Source organism: Hyla sarda, unplaced genomic scaffold, assembly GCF_029499605.1.
Source record: "Hyla sarda isolate aHylSar1 unplaced genomic scaffold, aHylSar1.hap1 scaffold_330, whole genome shotgun sequence".
In the NCBI taxonomy this organism is placed as follows: domain Eukaryota; kingdom Metazoa; phylum Chordata; class Amphibia; order Anura; family Hylidae; genus Hyla; species Hyla sarda.
The window spans coordinates 197,487-216,542 of record NW_026610043.1 but is presented as its reverse complement, the minus strand read 5'-3'; the positions used below and the strand labels follow the sequence as shown (position 1 = coordinate 216,542).

Sequence of the window (19,056 nt, the reverse complement as noted above, 5' to 3'; positions counted from 1 at the left end):
GTGTGCAAACATGGTCATTAAAACGCTAAATGAATAGACGTTCATAAACCAGTCAGTGCAACTCATCATTTTGGTCTCCAATTCTCAAACTCAAATTCTCACCCACGGAGGATTAAATGAGAATCTTTCTTGTTTAACACTGGAATGGGGTGGTGCACTGTTCACTACCCGAAGATACTGCCACATCGGGTCAATGCATAGGGCGACAGAAGCAAGCTTCCAAATCAGCTCCCTTTCTCAAAAATCCATTTAATTTATGGTCCCCAGATAGGGAACGTATGTATCAGTATGTGCTCACAAGTCACCCAAGTGCAAGTATTCACACAAAAAAAAACGTGCCTCAGGATGCGATCTGTCGCAAGATCCTTTCTTTTTTTACACTTGATCTAAGCCAAAAGGCCTAGAGGGGATAACTGGGAAAGGGGTGGACCCAACCATGTCCCCTTCATGAGCACTCACATTACTCATAGGAATGGAAGGAAGGCTGGCAGCCAACCAGACTCCCATACACTCTCTGGGTGGGTGGCAGTCAGCCACCCATACATACATACATACAGCACAGGCTAAACCCACATCATCACTTAAAAAAAGGACAGGCGACCATTGCACTCTGATGGAGCATTTAGCAATGCAATCCATAGCCTGGCTTTTGCCTGAACCCCCATCACTCCTCCTCTTGCATATAAGACAATATTTCAGATCTGCATATGAAAACAACACGCCTACCTTTGTTGCACATAGCTGCCTGCCTGTCTCTAGTTACCCCACTGGCTGTAGCTGCGTCCCTTCCGACATGGAATAACACCAACTGTAACGATAAACTGAAAATTAACAGTATAAACCTGCATCATTTTGGACTCTGGTATTTGCTGAATCCGGGTGACCTGACAATCGATGGTGGTGCCGCTGGTGATTCTGGCCTTCTTGGAATCTGTTGGGCCTATGTGTTAGCTCACACATCACTTGGGTATCCATGGTAACTACCACAACATGGTCATCTGCAGTTTACATCTAGCCCGTGGCATTGAATGGCATTTTAAAAGTGCTAAGGGTCCTGGTGCAATAATCCTCCCATGAGGATCAGCCTCAACGGCTTTGTAGATTGCACTCATGTCAGCAACTCCATATACATTTTTTTTTCTTCATGCTTCTTTCTTCATCCTTTTTTCTTTCTGTCATTCAGACTTTCATTCATTCGATCTCTCTCACTCACTTGCTTTAACTCATTTGTTCTCACTCACTCACTCACTCAATCACTCACTCACTCATTCACTCTCACTCACTCTCACTCTCTCACTCACTCGCTCACTAAGTCAGTCTCTCTCTCTCTCTCTCTTTTTCTTTTTATATATATTTTTTTCCGTCTTCTTCTTCTTCTTCTTCAGACCCTGTCATAGCACTAATGCCTTTCCAATACCACCAGCAGATGGAGACACTCCATTGCAACATTGGTTGTGAGCAGCAGTTTCTAAAAACAAATGCCTCATGGCGGATTTCCCATCCATCAATGGATGGTAAATTTTGTTTTTATCATTCACTGACCACAGAAACCAATGTATGGTCAAGCAACAGCAATGACACACCCTTGTGTATAGGCATGAGACCCTCATGTCATTTAACAGGATTCAGCACCACCCACAAGACAGCTACCTGTCATGTCATGTCAAACCTGCACAGGTGTGCTAGATTATTATTATTTAGTTTTATTTTATTTTTTTACACCAATCAGTGTGCAAACATGGTCATTAAAACGCTAAATGAATAGACGTTCATAAACCAGTCAGTGCAACTCATCATTTTGGTCTCCAATTCTCAAACTCAAATTCTCACCCACGGAGGATTAAATGAGAATCTTTCTTGTTTAACACTGGAATGGGGTGGTGCACTGTTCACTACCCGAAGATACTGCCACATCGGGTCAATGCATAGGGCGACAGAAGCAAGCTTCCAAATCAGCTCCCTTTCTCAAAAATCCATTTAATTTATGGTCCCCAGATAGGGAACGTATGTATCAGTATGTGCTCACAAGTCACCCAAGTGCAAGTATTCACACAAAAAAAAACGTGCCTCAGGATGCGATCTGTCGCAAGATCCTTTCTTTTTTTACACTTGATCTAAGCCAAAAGGCCTAGAGGGGATAACCGGGAAAGGGGTGGACCCAACCATGTCCCCTTCATGAGCACTCACATTACTCATAGGAATGGAAGGAAGGCTGGCAGCCAACCAGACTCCCATACACTCTCTGGGTGGGTGGCAGTCAGCCACCCATACATACATACATACAGCACAGGCTAAACCCACATCATCACTTAAAAAAAGGACAGGCGACCATTGCACTCTGATGGAGCATTTAGCAATGCAATCCATAGCCTGGCTTTTGCCTGAACCCCCATCACTCCTCCTCTTGCATATAAGACAATATTTCAGATCTGCATATGAAAACAACACGCCTACCTTTGTTGCACATAGCTGCCTGCCTGTCTCTAGTTACCCCACTGGCTGTAGCTGCGTCCCTTCCGACATGGAATAACACCAACTGTAACGATAAACTGAAAATTAACAGTATAAACCTGCATCATTTTGGACTCTGGTATTTGCTGAATCCGGGTGACCTGACAATCGATGGTGGTGCCGCTGGTGATTCTGGCCTTCTTGGAATCTGTTGGGCCTATGTGTTAGCTCACACATCACTTGGGTATCCATGGTAACTACCACAACATGGTCATCTGCAGTTTACATCTAGCCCGTGGCATTGAATGGCATTTTAAAAGTGCTAAGGGTCCTGGTGCAATAATCCTCCCATGAGGATCAGCCTCAACGGCTTTGTAGATTGCACTCATGTCAGCAACTCCATATACATTTTTTTTTCTTCATGCTTCTTTCTTCATCCTTTTTTCTTTCTGTCATTCAGACTTTCATTCATTCGATCTCTCTCACTCACTTGCTTTAACTCATTTGTTCTCACTCACTCACTCACTCACTCACTCAATCACTCACTCACTCATTCACTCTCACTCACTCTCACTCACTCGCTCACTAAGTCAGTCTCTCTCTCTCTCTCTTTTTCTTTTTATATATATTTTTTTCCGTCTTCTTCTTCTTCTTCTTCTTCAGACCCTGTCATAGCACTAATGCCTTTCCAATACCACCAGCAGATGGAGACACTCCATTGCAACATTGGTTGTGAGCAGCAGTTTCTAAAAACAAATGCCTCATGGCGGATTTCCCATCCATCAATGGATGGTAAATTTTTTTTTTATCATTCACTGACCACAGAAACCAATGCATGGTCAAGCAACAGCAATGACACACCCTTGTGTATAGGCATGAGACCCTCATGTCATTTAACAGGATTCAGCACCACCCACAAGACAGCTACCTGTCATGTCATGTCAAACCTGCACAGGTGTGCTAGATTATTATTATTTAGTTTTATTTTATTTTTTTACACCAATCAGTGTGCAAACATGGTCATTAAAACGCTAAATGAATAGACGTTCATAAACCAGTCAGTGCAACTCATCATTTTGGTCTCCAATTCTCAAACTCAAATTCTCACCCACTGAGGATTAAATGAGAATCTTTCTTGTTTAACACTGGAATGGGGTGGTGCACTGTTCACTACCCGAAGATACTGCCACATCGGGTCAATGCATAGGGCGACAGAAGCAAGCTTCCAAATCAGCTCCCTTTCTCAAAAATCCATTTAATTTATGGTCCCCAGATAGGGAACGTATGTATCAGTATGTGCTCACAAGTCACCCAAGTGCAAGTATTCACACAAAAAAAAAACGTGCCTCAGGATGCGATCTGTCGCAAGATCCTTTCTTTTTTTACACTTGATCTAAGCCAAAAGGCCTAGAGGGGATAACCGGGAAAGGGGTGGACCCAACCGTGTCCCCTTCATGAGCACTCACATTACTCATAGGAATGGAAGGAAGGCTGGCAGCCAACCAGACTCCCATACACTCTCTGGGTGGGTGGCAGTCAGCCACCCATACATACATACATACAGCACAGGCTAAACCCACATCATCACTTAAAAAAAGGACAGGCGACCATTGCACTCTGATGGAGCATTTAGCAATGCAATCCATAGCCTGGCTTTTGCCTGAACCCCCATCACTCCTCCTCTTGCATATAAGACAATATTTCAGATCTGCATATGAAAACAACACGCCTACCTTTGTTGCACATAGCTGCCTGCCTGTCTCTAGTTACCCCACTGGCTGTAGCTGCGTCCCTTCCGACATGGAATAACACCAACTGTAACGATAAACTGAAAATTAACAGTATAAACCTGCATCATTTTGGACTCTGGTATTTGCTGAATCCGGGTGACCTGACAATCGATGGTGGTGCCGCTGGTGATTCTGGCCTTCTTGGAATCTGTTGGGCCTATGTGTTAGCTCACACATCACTTGGGTATCCATGGTAACTACCACAACATGGTCATCTGCAGTTTACATCTAGCCCGTGGCATTGAATGGCATTTTAAAAGTGCTAAGGGTCCTGGTGCAATAATCCTCCCATGAGGATCAGCCTCAACGGCTTTGTAGATTGCACTCATGTCAGCAACTCCATATACATTTTTTTTTCTTCATGCTTCTTTCTTCATCCTTTTTTCTTTCTGTCATTCAGACTTTCATTCATTCGATCTCTCTCACTCACTTGCTTTAACTCATTTGTTCTCACTCACTCACTCACTCACTCAATCACTCACTCACTCATTCACTCTCACTCACTTTCACTCTCTCACTCACTCGCTCACTAAGTCAGTCTCTCTCTCTCTCTCTCTTTTTCTTTTTATATATATTTTTTTCCGTCTTCTTCTTCTTCTTCTTCTTCTTCTTCTTCTTCTTCAGACCCTGTCATAGCACTAATGCCTTTCCAATACCACCAGCAGATGGAGACACTCCATTGCAACATTGGTTGTGAGCAGCAGTTTCTAAAAACAAATGCCTCATGGCGGATTTCCCATCCATCAATGGATGGTAAATTTTGTTTTTATCATTCACTGACCACAGAAACCAATGCATGGTCAAGCAACAGCAATGACACACCCTTGTGTATAGGCATGAGACCCTCATGTCATTTAACAGGATTCAGCACCACCCACAAGACAGCTACCTGTCATGTCATGTCAAACCTGCACAGGTGTGCTAGATTATTATTATTTAGTTTTATTTTATTTTTTTACACCAATCAGTGTGCAAACATGGTCATTAAAACGCTAAATGAATAGACGTTCATAAACCAGTCAGTGCAACTCATCATTTTGGTCTCAAATTCTCACCCACGGAGGATTAAATGAGAATCTTTCTTGTTTAACACTGGAATGGGGTGGTGCACTGTTCACTACCCGAAGATACTGCCACATCGGGTCAATGCATAGGGCGACAGAAGCAAGCTTCCAAATCAGCTCCCTTTCTCAAAAATCCATTTAATTTATGGTCCCCAGATAGGGAACGTATGTATCAGTATGTGCTCACAAGTCACCCAGGTGCAAGTATTCACACAAAAAAAAACGTGCCTCAGGATGCGATCTGTCGCAAGATCCGATCCTTTTTTTTTACACTTGATCTAAGCCAAAAGGCCTAGAGGGGATAACCGGGAAAGGGGTGGACCCAACCATGTCCCCTTCATGAGCACTCACATTACTCATAGGAATGGAAGGAAGGCTGGCAGCCAACCAGACTCCCATACACTCTCTGGGTGGGTGGCAGTCAGCCACCCATACATACATACATACAGCACAGGCTAAACCCACATCATCACTTAAAAAAAGGACAGGCGACCATTGCACTCTGATGGAGCATTTAGCAATGCAATCCATAGCCTGGCTTTTGCCTGAACCCCCATCACTCCTCCTCTTGCATATAAGACAATATTTCAGATCTGCATATGAAAACAACACGCCTACCTTTGTTGCACATAGCTGCCTGCCTGTCTCTAGTTACCCCACTGGCTGTAGCTGCGTCCCTTCCGACATGGAATAACACCAACTGTAACGATAAACTGAAAATTAACAGTATAAACCTGCATCATTTTGGACTCTGGTATTTGCTGAATCCGGGTGACCTGACAATCGATGGTGGTGCCGCTGGTGATTCTGGCCTTCTTGGAATCTGTTGGGCCTATGTGTTAGCTCACACATCACTTGGGTATCCATGGTAACTACCACAACATGGTCATCTGCAGTTTACATCTAGCCCGTGGCATTGAATGGCATTTTAAAAGTGCTAAGGGTCCTGGTGCAATAATCCTCCCATGAGGATCAGCCTCAACGGCTTTGTAGATTGCACTCATGTCAGCAACTCCATATACATTTTTTTTTCTTCATGCTTCTTTCTTCATCCTTTTTTCTTTCTGTCATTCAGACTTTCATTCATTCGATCTCTCTCACTCACTTGCTTTAACTCATTTGTTCTCACTCACTCACTCAATCACTCACTCACTCATTCACTCTCACTCACTCTCACTCTCTCACTCACTCGCTCACTAAGTCAGTCTCTCTCTCTCTCTCTCTTTTTCTTTTTATATATATTTTTTTCCGTCTTCTTCTTCTTCTTCTTCAGACCCTGTCATAGCACTAATGCCTTTCCAATACCACCAGCAGATGGAGACACTCCATTGCAACATTGGTTGTGAGCAGCAGTTTCTAAAAACAAATGCCTCATGGCGGATTTCCCATCCATCAATGGATGGTAAATTTTGTTTTTATCATTCACTGACCACAGAAACCAATGCATGGTCAAGCAACAGCAATGACACACCCTTGTGTATAGGCATGAGACCCTCATGTCATTTAACAGGATTCAGCACCACCCACAAGACAGCTACCTGTCATGTCATGTCAAACCTGCACAGGTGTGCTAGATTATTATTATTTAGTTTTATTTTATTTTTTTACACCAATCAGTGTGCAAACATGGTCATTAAAACGCTAAATGAATAGACGTTCATAAACCAGTCAGTGCAACTCATCATTTTGGTCTCCAATTCTCAAACTCGAATTCTCACCCACGGAGGATTAAATGAGAATCTTTCTTGTTTAACACTGGAATGGGGTGGTGCACTGTTCACTACCCGAAGATACTGCCACATCGGGTCAATGCATAGGGCGACAGAAGCAAGCTTCCAAATCAGCTCCCTTTCTCAAAAATCCATTTAATTTATGGTCCCCAGATAGGGAACGTATGTATCAGTATGTGCTCACAAGTCACCCAAGTGCAAGTATTCACACAAAAAAAAACGTGCCTCAGGATGCGATCTGTCGCAAGATCCTTTCTTTTTTTACACTTGATCTAAGCCAAAAGGCCTAGAGGGTATAACCGGGAAAGGGGTGGACCCAACCATGTCCCCTTCATGAGCACTCACATTACTCATAGGAATGGAAGGAAGGCTGGCAGCCAACCAGACTCCCATACACTCTCTGGGTGGGTGGCAGTCAGCCACCCATACATACATACATACAGCACAGGCTAAACCCACATCATCACTTAAAAAAAGGACAGGCGACCATTGCACTCTGATGGAGCATTTAGCAATGCAATCCATAGCCTGGCTTTTGCCTGAACCCCCATCACTCCTCCTCTTGCATATAAGACAATATTTCAGATCTGCATATGAAAACAACACGCCTACCTTTGTTGCACATAGCTGCCTGCCTGTCTCTAGTTACCCCACTGGCTGTAGCTGCGTCCCTTCCGACATGGAATAACACCAACTGTAACGATAAACTGAAAATTAACAGTATAAACCTGCATCATTTTGGACTCTGGTATTTGCTGAATCCGGGTGACCTGACAATCGATGGTGGTGCCGCTGGTGATTCTGGCCTTCTTGGAATCTGTTGGGCCTATGTGTTAGCTCACACATCACTTGGGTATCCATGGTAACTACCACAACATGGTCATCTGCAGTTTACATCTAGCCCGTGGCATTGAATGGCATTTTAAAAGTGCTAAGGGTCCTGGTGCAATAATCCTCCCATGAGGATCAGCCTCAACGGCTTTGTAGATTGCACTCATGTCAGCAACTTCATATACATTTTTTTTTCTTCATGCTTCTTTCTTCATCCTTTTTTCTTTCTGTCATTCAGACTTTCATTCATTCGATCTCTCTCACTCACTTGCTTTAACTCATTTGTTCTCACTCACTCACTCACTCACTCACTCAATCACTCACTCACTCATTCACTCTCACTCACTCTCACTCTTTCACTCACTCGCTCACTAAGTCAGTCTCTCTCTCTCTCTCTCTCTCTTTTTCTTTTTATATATATTTTTTTCCGTCTTCTTCTTCTTCTTCTTCAGACCCTGTCATAGCACTAATGCCTTTCCAATACCACCAGCAGATGGAGACACTCCATTGCAACATTGGTTGTGAGCAGCAGTTTCTAAAAACAAATGCCTCATGGCGGATTTCCCATCCATCAATGGATGGTAAATTTTGTTTTTATCATTCACTGACCACAGAAACCAATGCATGGTCAAGCAACAGCAATGACACACCCTTGTGTATAGGCATGAGACCCTCATGTCATTTAACAGGATTCAGCACCACCCACAAGACAGCTACCTGTCATGTCATGTCAAACCTGCACAGGTGTGCTAGATTATTATTATTTAGTTTTATTTTATTTTTTTACACCAATCAGTGTGCAAACATGGTCATTAAAACGCTAAATGAATAGACGTTCATAAACCAGTCAGTGCAACTCATCATTTTGGTCTCCAATTCTCAAACTCAAATTCTCACCCACGGAGGATTAAATGAGAATCTTTCTTGTTTAACACTGGAATGGGGTGGTGCACTGTTCACTACCCGAAGATACTGCCACATCGGGTCAATGCATAGGGCGACAGAAGCAAGCTTCCAAATCAGCTCCCTTTCTCAAAAATCCATTTAATTTATGGTCCCCAGATAGGGAACGTATGTATCAGTATGTGCTCACAAGTCACCCAAGTGCAAGTATTCACACAAAAAAAAACGTGCCTCAGGATGCGATCTGTCGCAAGATCCTTTCTTTTTTTACACTTGATCTAAGCCAAAAGGCCTAGAGGGGATAACCGGGAAAGGGGTGGACCCAACCATGTCCCCTTCATGAGCACTCACATTACTCATATGAATGGAAGGAAGGCTGGCAGCCAACCAGACTCCCATACACTCTCTGGGTGGGTGGCAGTCAGCCACCCATACATACATACATACAGCACAGGCTAAACCCACATCATCACTTAAAAAAAGGACAGGCGACCATTGCACTCTGATGGAGCATTTAGCAATGCAATCCATAGCCTGGCTTTTGCCTGAACCCCCATCACTCCTCCTCTTGCATATAAGACAATATTTCAGATCTGCATATGAAAACAACACGCCTACCTTTGTTGCACATAGCTGCCTGCCTGTCTCTAGTTACCCCACTGGCTGTAGCTGCGTCCCTTCCGACATGGAATAACACCAACTGTAACGATAAACTGAAAATTAACAGTATAAACCTGCATCATTTTGGACTCTGGTATTTGCTGAATCCGGGTGACCTGACAATCGATGGTGGTGCCGCTGGTGATTCTGGCCTTCTTGGAATCTGTTGGGCCTATGTGTTAGCTCACACATCACTTGGGTATCCATGGTAACTACCACAACATGGTCATCTGCAGTTTACATCTAGCCCGTGGCATTGAATGGCATTTTAAAAGTGCTAAGGGTCCTGGTGCAATAATCCTCCCATGAGGATCAGCCTCAACGGCTTTGTAGATTGCACTCATGTCAGCAACTCCATATACATTTTTTTTTCTTAATGCTTCTTTCTTCATCCTTTTTTCTTTCTGTCATTCAGACTTTCATTCATTCGATCTCTCTCACTCACTTGCTTTAACTCATTTGTTCTCACTCACTCACTCACTCACTCACTCAATCACTCACTCACTCATTCACTCTCACTCACTCTTACTCTCTCACTCACTCGCTCACTAAGTCAGTCTCTCTCTCTCTCTCTCTTTTTCTTTTTATATATATTTTTTTCCGTCTTCTTCTTCTTCTTCTTCAGACTCTGTCATAGCACTAATGCCTTTCCAATACCACCAGCAGATGGAGACACTCCATTGCAACATTGGTTGTGAGCAGCAGTTTCTAAAAACAAATGCCTCATGGCGGATTTCCCATCCATCAATGGATGGTAAATTTTGTTTTTATCATTCACTGACCACAGAAACCAATGCATGGTCAAGCAACAGCAATGACACACCCTTGTGTATAGGCATGAGACCCTCATGTCATTTAACAGGATTCAGCACCACCCACAAGACAGCTACCTGTCATGTCATGTCAAACCTGCACAGGTGTGCTAGATTATTATTATTTAGTTTTATTTTATTTTTTTACACCAATCAGTGTGCAAACATGGTCATTAAAACGCTAAATGAATAGACGTTCATAAACCAGTCAGTGCAACTCATCATTTTGGTCTCCAATTCTCAAACTCAAATTCTCACCCACGGAGGATTAAATGAGAATCTTTCTTGTTTAACACTGGAATGGGGTGGTGCACTGTTCACTACCCGAAGATACTGCCACATCGGGTCAATGCATAGGGCGACAGAAGCAAGCTTCCAAATCAGCTCCCTTTCTCAAAAATCCATTTAATTTATGGTCCCCAGATAGGGAACGTATGTATCAGTATGTGCTCACAAGTCACCCAAGTGCAAGTATTCACACAAAAAAAAAAACGTGCCTCAGGATGCGATCTGTCGCAAGATCCTTTCTTTTTTTACACTTGATCTAAGCCAAAAGGCCTAGAGGGGATAACCGGGAAAGGGGTGGACCCAACCATGTCCCCTTCATGAGCACTCACATTACTCATAGGAATGGAAGGAAGGCTGGCAGCCAACCAGACTCCCATACACTCTCTGGGTGGGTGGCAGTCAGCCACCCATACATACATACATACAGCACAGGCTAAACCCACATCATCACTTAAAAAAAGGACAGGCGACCATTGCACTCTGATGGAGCATTTAGCAATGCAATCCATAGCCTGGCTTTTGCCTGAACCCCCATCACTCCTCCTCTTGCATATAAGACAATATTTCAGATCTGCATATGAAAACAACACGCCTACCTTTGTTGCACATAGCTGCCTGCCTGTCTCTAGTTACCCCACTGGCTGTAGCTGCGTCCCTTCCGACATGGAATAACACCAACTGTAACGATAAACTGAAAATTAACAGTATAAACCTGCATCATTTTGGACTCTGGTATTTGCTGAATCCGGGTGACCTGACAATCGATGGTGGTGCCGCTGGTGATTCTGGCCTTCTTGGAATCTGTTGGGCCTATGTGTTAGCTCACACATCACTTGGGTATCCATGGTAACTACCACAACATGGTCATCTGCAGTTTACATCTAGCCCGTGGCATTGAATGGCATTTTAAAAGTGCTAAGGGTCCTGGTGCAATAATCCTCCCATGAGGATCAGCCTCAACGGCTTTGTAGATTGCACTCATGTCAGCAACTCCATATACATTTTTTTTTCTTCATGCTTCTTTCTTCATCCTTTTTTCTTTCTGTCATTCAGACTTTCATTCATTCGATCTCTCTCACTCACTTGCTTTAACTCATTTGTTCTCACTCACTCACTCACTCACTCAATCACTCACTCACTCATTCACTCTCACTCACTCTCACTCTCTCACTCACTCGCTCACTAAGTCAGTCTCTCTCTCTCTCTCTCTTTTTCTTTTTATATATATTTTTTTCCGTCTTCTTCTTCTTCAGACCCTGTCATAGCACTAATGCCTTTCCAATACCACCAGCAGATGGAGACACTCCATTGCAACATTGGTTGTGAGCAGCAGTTTCTAAAAACAAATGCCTCATGGCGGATTTCCCATCCATCAATGGATGGTAAATTTTGTTTTTATCATTCACTGACCACAGAAACCAATGCATGGTCAAGCAACAGCAATGACACACCCTTGTGTATAGGCATGAGACCCTCATGTCATTTAACAGGATTCAGCACCACCCACAAGACAGCTACCTGTCATGTCATGTCAAACCTGCACAGGTGTGCTAGATTATTATTATTTAGTTTTATTTTATTTTTTTACACCAATCAGTGTGCAAACATGGTCATTAAAACGCTAAATGAATAGACGTTCATAAACCAGTCAGTGCAACTCATCATTTTGGTCTCCAATTCTCAAACTCAAATTCTCACCCACGGAGGATTAAATGAGAATCTTTCTTGTTTAACACTGGAATGGGGTGGTGCACTGTTCACTACCCGAAGATACTGCCACATGGGGTCAATGCATAGGGCGACAGAAGCAAGCTTCCAAATCAGCTCCCTTTCTCAAAAATCCATTTAATTTATGGTCCCCAGATAGGGAACGTATGTATCAGTATGTGCTCACAAGTCACCCAAGTGCAAGTATTCACACAAAAAAAAACGTGCCTCAGGATGCGATCTGTCGCAAGATCCTTTCTTTTTTTACACTTGATCTAAGCCAAAAGGCCTAGAGGGGATAACCGGGAAAGGGGTGGACCCAACCATGTCCCCTTCATGAGCACTCACATTACTCATAGGAATGGAAGGAAGGCTGGCAGCCAACCAGCCTCCCATACACTTTCTGGGTGGGTGGCAGTCAGCCACCCATACATACATACAGCACAGGCTAAACCCACATCATCACTTAAAAAAAGGACAGGCGACCATTGCACTCTGATGGAGCATTTAGCAATGCAATCCATAGCCTGGCTTTTGCCTGAACCCCCATCACTCCTCCTCTTGCATATAAGACAATATTTCAGATCTGCATATGAAAACAACACGCCTACCTTTGTTGCACATAGCTGCCTGCCTGTCTCTAGTTACCCCACTGGCTGTAGCTGCGTCCCTTCCGACATGGAATAACACCAACTGTAACGATAAACTGAAAATTAACAGTATAAACCTGCATCATTTTGGACTCTGGTATTTGCTGAATCCGGGTGACCTGACAATCGATGGTGGTGCCGCTGGTGATTCTGGCCTTCTTGGAATCTGTTGGGCCTATGTGTTAGCTCACACATCACTTGGGTATCCATGGTAACTACCACAACATGGTCATCTGCAGTTTACATCTAGCCCGTGGCATTGAATGGCATTTTAAAAGTGCTAAGGGTCCTGGTGCAATAATCCTCCCATGAGGATCAGCCTCAACGGCTTTGTAGATTGCACTCATGTCAGCAACTCCATATACATTTTTTTTTCTTCATGCTTCTTTCTTCATCCTTTTTTCTTTCTGTCATTCAGACTTTCATTCATTCGATCTCTCTCACTCACTTGCTTTAACTCATTTGTTCTCACTCACTCACTCACTCAATCACTCACTCATTCACTCTCACTCACTCTCACTCTCTCACTCACTCGCTCACTAAGTCAGTCTCTCTCTCTCTCTCTCTTTTTCTTTTTATATATATTTTTTTCCGTCTTCTTCTTCTCCTTCTTCTTCTTCTTCTTCTTCTTCAGACCCTGTCATAGCACTAATGCCTTTCCAATACCACCAGCAGATGGAGACACTCCATTGCAACATTGGTTGTGAGCAGCAGTTTCTAAAAACAAATGCCTCATGGCGGATTTCCCATCCATCAATGGATGGTAAATTTTGTTTTTATCATTCACTGACCACAGAAACCAATGCATGGTCAAGCAACAGCAATGACACACCCTTGTGTATAGGCATGAGACCCTCATGTCATTTAACAGGATTCAGCACCACCCACAAGACAGCTACCTGTCATGTCATGTCAAACCTGCACAGGTGTGCTAGATTATTATTATTTAGTTTTATTTTATTTTTTTACACCAATCAGTGTGCAAACATGGTCATTAAAACGCTAAATGAATAGACGTTCATAAACCAGTCAGTGCAACTCATCATTTTGGTCTCCAATTCTCAAACTCAAATTCTCACCCACGGAGGATTAAATGAGAATCTTTCTTGTTTAACACTGGAATGGGGTGGTGCACTGTTCACTACCCGAAGATACTGCCACATCGGGTCAATGCATAGGGCGACAGAAGCAAGCTTCCAAATCAGCTCCCTTTCTCAAAAATCCATTTAATTTATGGTCCCCAGATAGGGAACGTATGTATCAGTATGTGCTCACAAGTCACCCAAGTGCAAGTATTCACACAAAAAAAAACGTGCCTCAGGATGCGATCTGTCGCAAGATCCTTTCTTTTTTTACACTTGATCTAAGCCAAAAGGCCTAGAGGGGATAACCGGGAAAGGGGTGGACCCAACCATGTCCCCTTCATGAGCACTCACATTACTCATAGGAATGGAAGGAAGGCTGGCAGCCAACCAGCCTCCCATACACTTTCTGGGTGGGTGGCAGTCAGCCACCCATACATACATACAGCACAGGCTAAACCCACATCATCACTTAAAAAAAGGACAGGCGACCATTGCACTCTGATGGAGCATTTAGCAATGCAATCCATAGCCTGGCTTTTGCCTGAACCCCCATCACTCCTCCTCTTGCATATAAGACAATATTTCAGATCTGCATATGAAAACAACACGCCTACCTTTGTTGCACATAGCTGCCTGCCTGTCTCTAGTTACCCCACTGGCTGTAGCTGCGTCCCTTCCGACATGGAATAACACCAACTGTAACGATAAACTGAAAATTAACAGTATAAACCTGCATCATTTTGGACTCTGGTATTTGCTGAATCCGGGTGACCTGACAATCGATGGTGGTGCCGCTGGTGATTCTGGCCTTCTTGGAATCTGTTGGGCCTATGTGTTAGCTCACACATCACTTGGGTATCCATGGTAACTACCACAACATGGTCATCTGCAGTTTACATCTAGTCCGTGGCATTGAATGGCATTTTAAAAGCGCTGAGGGTCCTGGTGCAATAATCCTCCCATGAGGATCAGCCTCAACGGCTTTGTAGATTGCACTCATGTCAGCAACTCCATATACATTTTTTTTTCTTCATGCTTCTTTCTTCATCCTTTTTTCTTTCTGTCATTCAGACTTTCATTCATTCGATCTCTCTCACTCACTTGCTTTAACTCATTTGTTCTCACTCACTCACTCACTCAATCACTCACTCACTCATTCACTCTCACTCACTCTCACTCTCTCACTCACTCGCTCACTAAGTCAGTCTCTCTCTCTCTCTGTTTTTCTTTTTATATATATTTTTTTCCGTCTTCTTCTTCTTCTTCTTCTTCTTCTTCAGACCCTGTCATAGCACTAATGCCTTTCCAATACCACCAGCAGATGGAGACACTCCATTGCAACATTGGTTGTGAGCAGCAGTTTCTAAAAACAAATGCCTCATGGCGGATTTCCCATCCATCAATGGATGGTAAATTTTGTTTTTATCATTCACTGACCACAGAAACCAATGCATGGTCAAGCAACAGCAATGACACACCCTTGTGTATAGGCATGAGACCCTCATGTCATTTAACAGGATTCAGCACCACCCACAAGACAGCTACCTGTCATGTCATGTCAAACCTGCACAGGTGTGCTAGATTATTATTATTTAGTTTTATTTTATTTTTTTACACCAATCAGTGTGCAAACATGGTCATTAAAACGCTAAATGAATAGACGTTCATAAACCAGTCAGTGCAACTCATCATTTTGGTCTCCAATTCTCAAACTCAAATTCTCACCCACGGAGGATTAAATGAGAATCTTTCTTGTTTAACACTGGAATGGGGTGGTGCACTGTTCACTACTCGAAGATACTGCCACATCGGGTCAATGCATAGGGCGACAGAAGCAAGCTTCCAAATCAGCTCCCTTTCTCAAAAATCCATTTAATTTATGGTCCCCAGATAGGGAACGTATGTATCAGTATGTGCTCACAAGTCACCCAAGTGCAAGTATTCACACAAAAAAAAACGTGCCTCAGGATGCAATCTGTCGCAAGATCCTTTCTTTTTTTACACTTGATCTAAGCCAAAAGGCCTAGAGGGGATAACCGGGAAAGGGGTGGACCCAACCATGTCCCCTTCATGAGCACTCACATTACTCATAGGAATGGAAGGAAGGCTGGCAGCCAACCAGCCTCCCATACACTTTCTGGGTGGGTGGCAGTCAGCCACCCATACATACATACAGCACAGGCTAAACCCACATCATCACTTAAAAAAAGGACAGGCGACCATTGCACTCTGATGGAGCATTTAGCAATGCAATCCATAGCCTGGCTTTTGCCTGAACCCCCATCACTCCTCCTCTTGCATATAAGACAATATTTCAGATCTGCATATGAAAACAACACGCCTACCTTTGTTGCACATAGCTGCCTGCCTGTCTCTAGTTACCCCACTGGCTGTAGCTGCGTCCCTTCCGACATGGAATAACACCAACTGTAACGATAAACTGAAAATTAACAGTATAAACCTGCATCATTTTGGACTCTGGTATTTGCTGAATCCGGGTGACCTGACAATCGATGGTGGTGCCGCTGGTGATTCTGGCCTTCTTGGAATCTGTTGGGCCTATGTGTTAGCTCACACATCACTTGGGTATCCATGGTAACTACCACAACATGGTCATCTGCAGTTTACATCTAGTCCGTGGCATTGAATGGCATTTTAAAAGCGCTGAGGGTCCTGGTGCAATAATCCTCCCATGAGGATCAGCCTCAACGGCTTTGTAGATTGCACTCATGTCAGCAACTCCATATACATTTTTTTTTCTTCATGCTTCTTTCTTCATCCTTTTTTCTTTCTGTCATTCAGACTTTCATTCATTCGATCTCTCTCACTCACTTGCTTTAACTCATTTGTTCTCACTCACTCACTCACTCAATCACTGACTCACTCATTCACTCTCACTCACTCTCACTCTCTCACTCACTCGCTCACTAAGTCAGTCTCTCTCTCTCTCTCTCTTTTTCTTTTTATATATATTTTTTTTCCGTCTTCTTCTTCTTCTTCTTCAGACCCTGTCATAGCACTAATGCCTTTCCAATACCACCAGCAGATGGAGACACTCCATTGCAACATTGGTTGTGAGCAGCAGTTTCTAAAAACAAATGCCTCATGGCGGATTTCCCATCCATCAATGGATGGTAAATTTTGTTTTTATCATTCACTGACCACAGAAACCAATGCATGGTCAAGCAACAGCAATGACACACCCTTGTGTATAGGCATGAGACCCTCATGTCATTTAACAGGATTCAGCACCACCCACAAGACAGCTACCTGTCATGTCATGTCAAACCTGCACAGGTGTGCTAGATTATTATTATTTAGTTTTATTTTTTTTTTTTACACCAATCAGTGTGCAAACATGGTCATTAAAACGCTAAATGAATAGACATTCATAAACCAGTCAGTGCAACTCATCATTTTGGTCTCCAATTCTCAAACTCAAATTCTCACCCACGGAGGATTATATGAGAATCTTTCTTGTTTAACACTGGAATGGGGTGGTGCACTGTTCACTACCCGAAGATACTGCCACATGGGGTCAATGCATAGGGCGACAGAAGCAAGCTTCCAAATCAGCTCCCTTTCTCAAAAATCCATTTAATTTATGGTCCCCAGATAGGGAACGTATGTATCAGTATGTGCTCACAAGTCACCCAAGTGCAAGTATTCACACAAAAAAAAAAAACGTGCCTCAGGATGAGATCTGTCGCAAGATCCTTTCTTTTTTTACACTTGATCTAAGCCAAAAGGCCTAGAGGGGATAACCGGGAAAGGGGTGGACCCAACCATGTCCCCTTCATGAGCACTCACATTACTCATAGGAATGGAAGGAAGGCTGGCAGCCAACCAGCCTCCCATACACTTTCTGGGTGGGTGGCAGTCAGCCACCCATACATACATACAGCACAGGCTAAACCCACATCATCACTTAAAAAAAGGACAGGCGACCATTGCACTCTGATGGAGCATTTAGCAATGCAATCCATAGCCTGGCTTTTGCCTGAACCCCCATCACTCCTCCTCTTGCATATAAGACAATATTACAGATCTGCATATGAAAACAACACGCCTACCTTTGTTGCACATAGCTGCCTGCCTGTCTCTAGTTACCCCACTGGCTGTAGCTGCGTCCCTTCCGACATGGAATAACACCAACTGTAACGATAAACTGAAAATTAACAGTATAAACCTGCATCATTTTGGACTCTGGTATTTGCTGAATCCGGGTGACCTGACAATCGATGGTGGTGCCGCTGGTGATTCTGGCCTTCTTGGAATCTGTTGGGCCTATGTGTTAGCTCACACATCACTTGGGTATCCATGGTAACTACCACAACATGGTCATCTGCAGTTTACATCTAGCCCGTGGCATTGAATGGCATTTTAAAAGTGCTAAGGGTCCTGGTGCAATAATCCTCCCATGAGGATCAGCCTCAACGGCTTTGTAGATTGCACTCATGTCAGCAACTCCATATACATTTTTTTTTCTTCATGCTTCTTTCTTCATCCTTTTTTCTTTCTGTCATTCAGACTTTCATTCATTCGATCTCTCTCACTCACTTGCTTTAACTCATTTGTTCTCACTCAAACACTCACTCACTCACTCAATCACTCACTCACTCATTCACTCTCACTCACTCTCACTCTCTCACTCACTCGCTCACTAAGTCAGTCTCTCTCTCTCTCTCTCTTTTTCTTTTTATATATATTTTTTTCCGTCTTCTTCTTCTTCTTCTTCAGACCCTGTCATAGCACTAATGCCTTTCCAATACCACCAGCAGATGGAGACACTCCATTGCAACATTGGTTGTGAGCAGCAGTTTCTAAAAACAAATGCCTCATGGCGGATTTCCCATCCATCAATGGATGGTAAATTTTGTTTTTATCATTCACTGACCACAGAAACCAATGCATGGTCAAGCAGCAGCAATGACACACCCTTGTGTATAGGCATGAGACCCTCATGTCATTTAACAGGATTCAGCACCACCCACAAGACAGCTACCTGTCATGTCATGTCAAACCTGCACAGGTGTGCTAGATTATTATTATTTAGTTTTATTTTATTTTTTTACACCAATCAGT

The 19,056-nt window shown here is 43.3% G+C and overlaps 11 pseudogenes; all 11 read right to left on the bottom strand.

Moving 5' to 3' along the window:
• Positions 1-147: 147 nt before the first annotated feature.
• Positions 148-411, bottom strand: LOC130330102 (U2 spliceosomal RNA; annotated as a pseudogene).
• Positions 412-1,875: 1,464 nt separating this feature from the next.
• LOC130330101 (U2 spliceosomal RNA) lies at positions 1,876-2,139 on the bottom strand (annotated as a pseudogene).
• A 1,465-nt stretch (positions 2,140-3,604) lies between these two features.
• On the bottom strand, positions 3,605-3,869 carry LOC130330168 (U2 spliceosomal RNA; annotated as a pseudogene).
• Positions 3,870-5,341: 1,472 nt separating this feature from the next.
• On the bottom strand, positions 5,342-5,608 carry LOC130330050 (U2 spliceosomal RNA; annotated as a pseudogene).
• A 1,460-nt stretch (positions 5,609-7,068) lies between these two features.
• Positions 7,069-7,332, bottom strand: LOC130330254 (U2 spliceosomal RNA; annotated as a pseudogene).
• A 1,476-nt stretch (positions 7,333-8,808) lies between these two features.
• Positions 8,809-9,072, bottom strand: LOC130330100 (U2 spliceosomal RNA; annotated as a pseudogene).
• Positions 9,073-10,544: 1,472 nt separating this feature from the next.
• Positions 10,545-10,810, bottom strand: LOC130330180 (U2 spliceosomal RNA; annotated as a pseudogene).
• A 1,462-nt stretch (positions 10,811-12,272) lies between these two features.
• LOC130330217 (U2 spliceosomal RNA) lies at positions 12,273-12,536 on the bottom strand (annotated as a pseudogene).
• A 1,474-nt stretch (positions 12,537-14,010) lies between these two features.
• On the bottom strand, positions 14,011-14,274 carry LOC130330098 (U2 spliceosomal RNA; annotated as a pseudogene).
• A 1,467-nt stretch (positions 14,275-15,741) lies between these two features.
• On the bottom strand, positions 15,742-16,005 carry LOC130330216 (U2 spliceosomal RNA; annotated as a pseudogene).
• A 1,461-nt stretch (positions 16,006-17,466) lies between these two features.
• On the bottom strand, positions 17,467-17,733 carry LOC130330218 (U2 spliceosomal RNA; annotated as a pseudogene).
• Between the last annotated feature and the right edge of the window lie 1,323 nt (positions 17,734-19,056).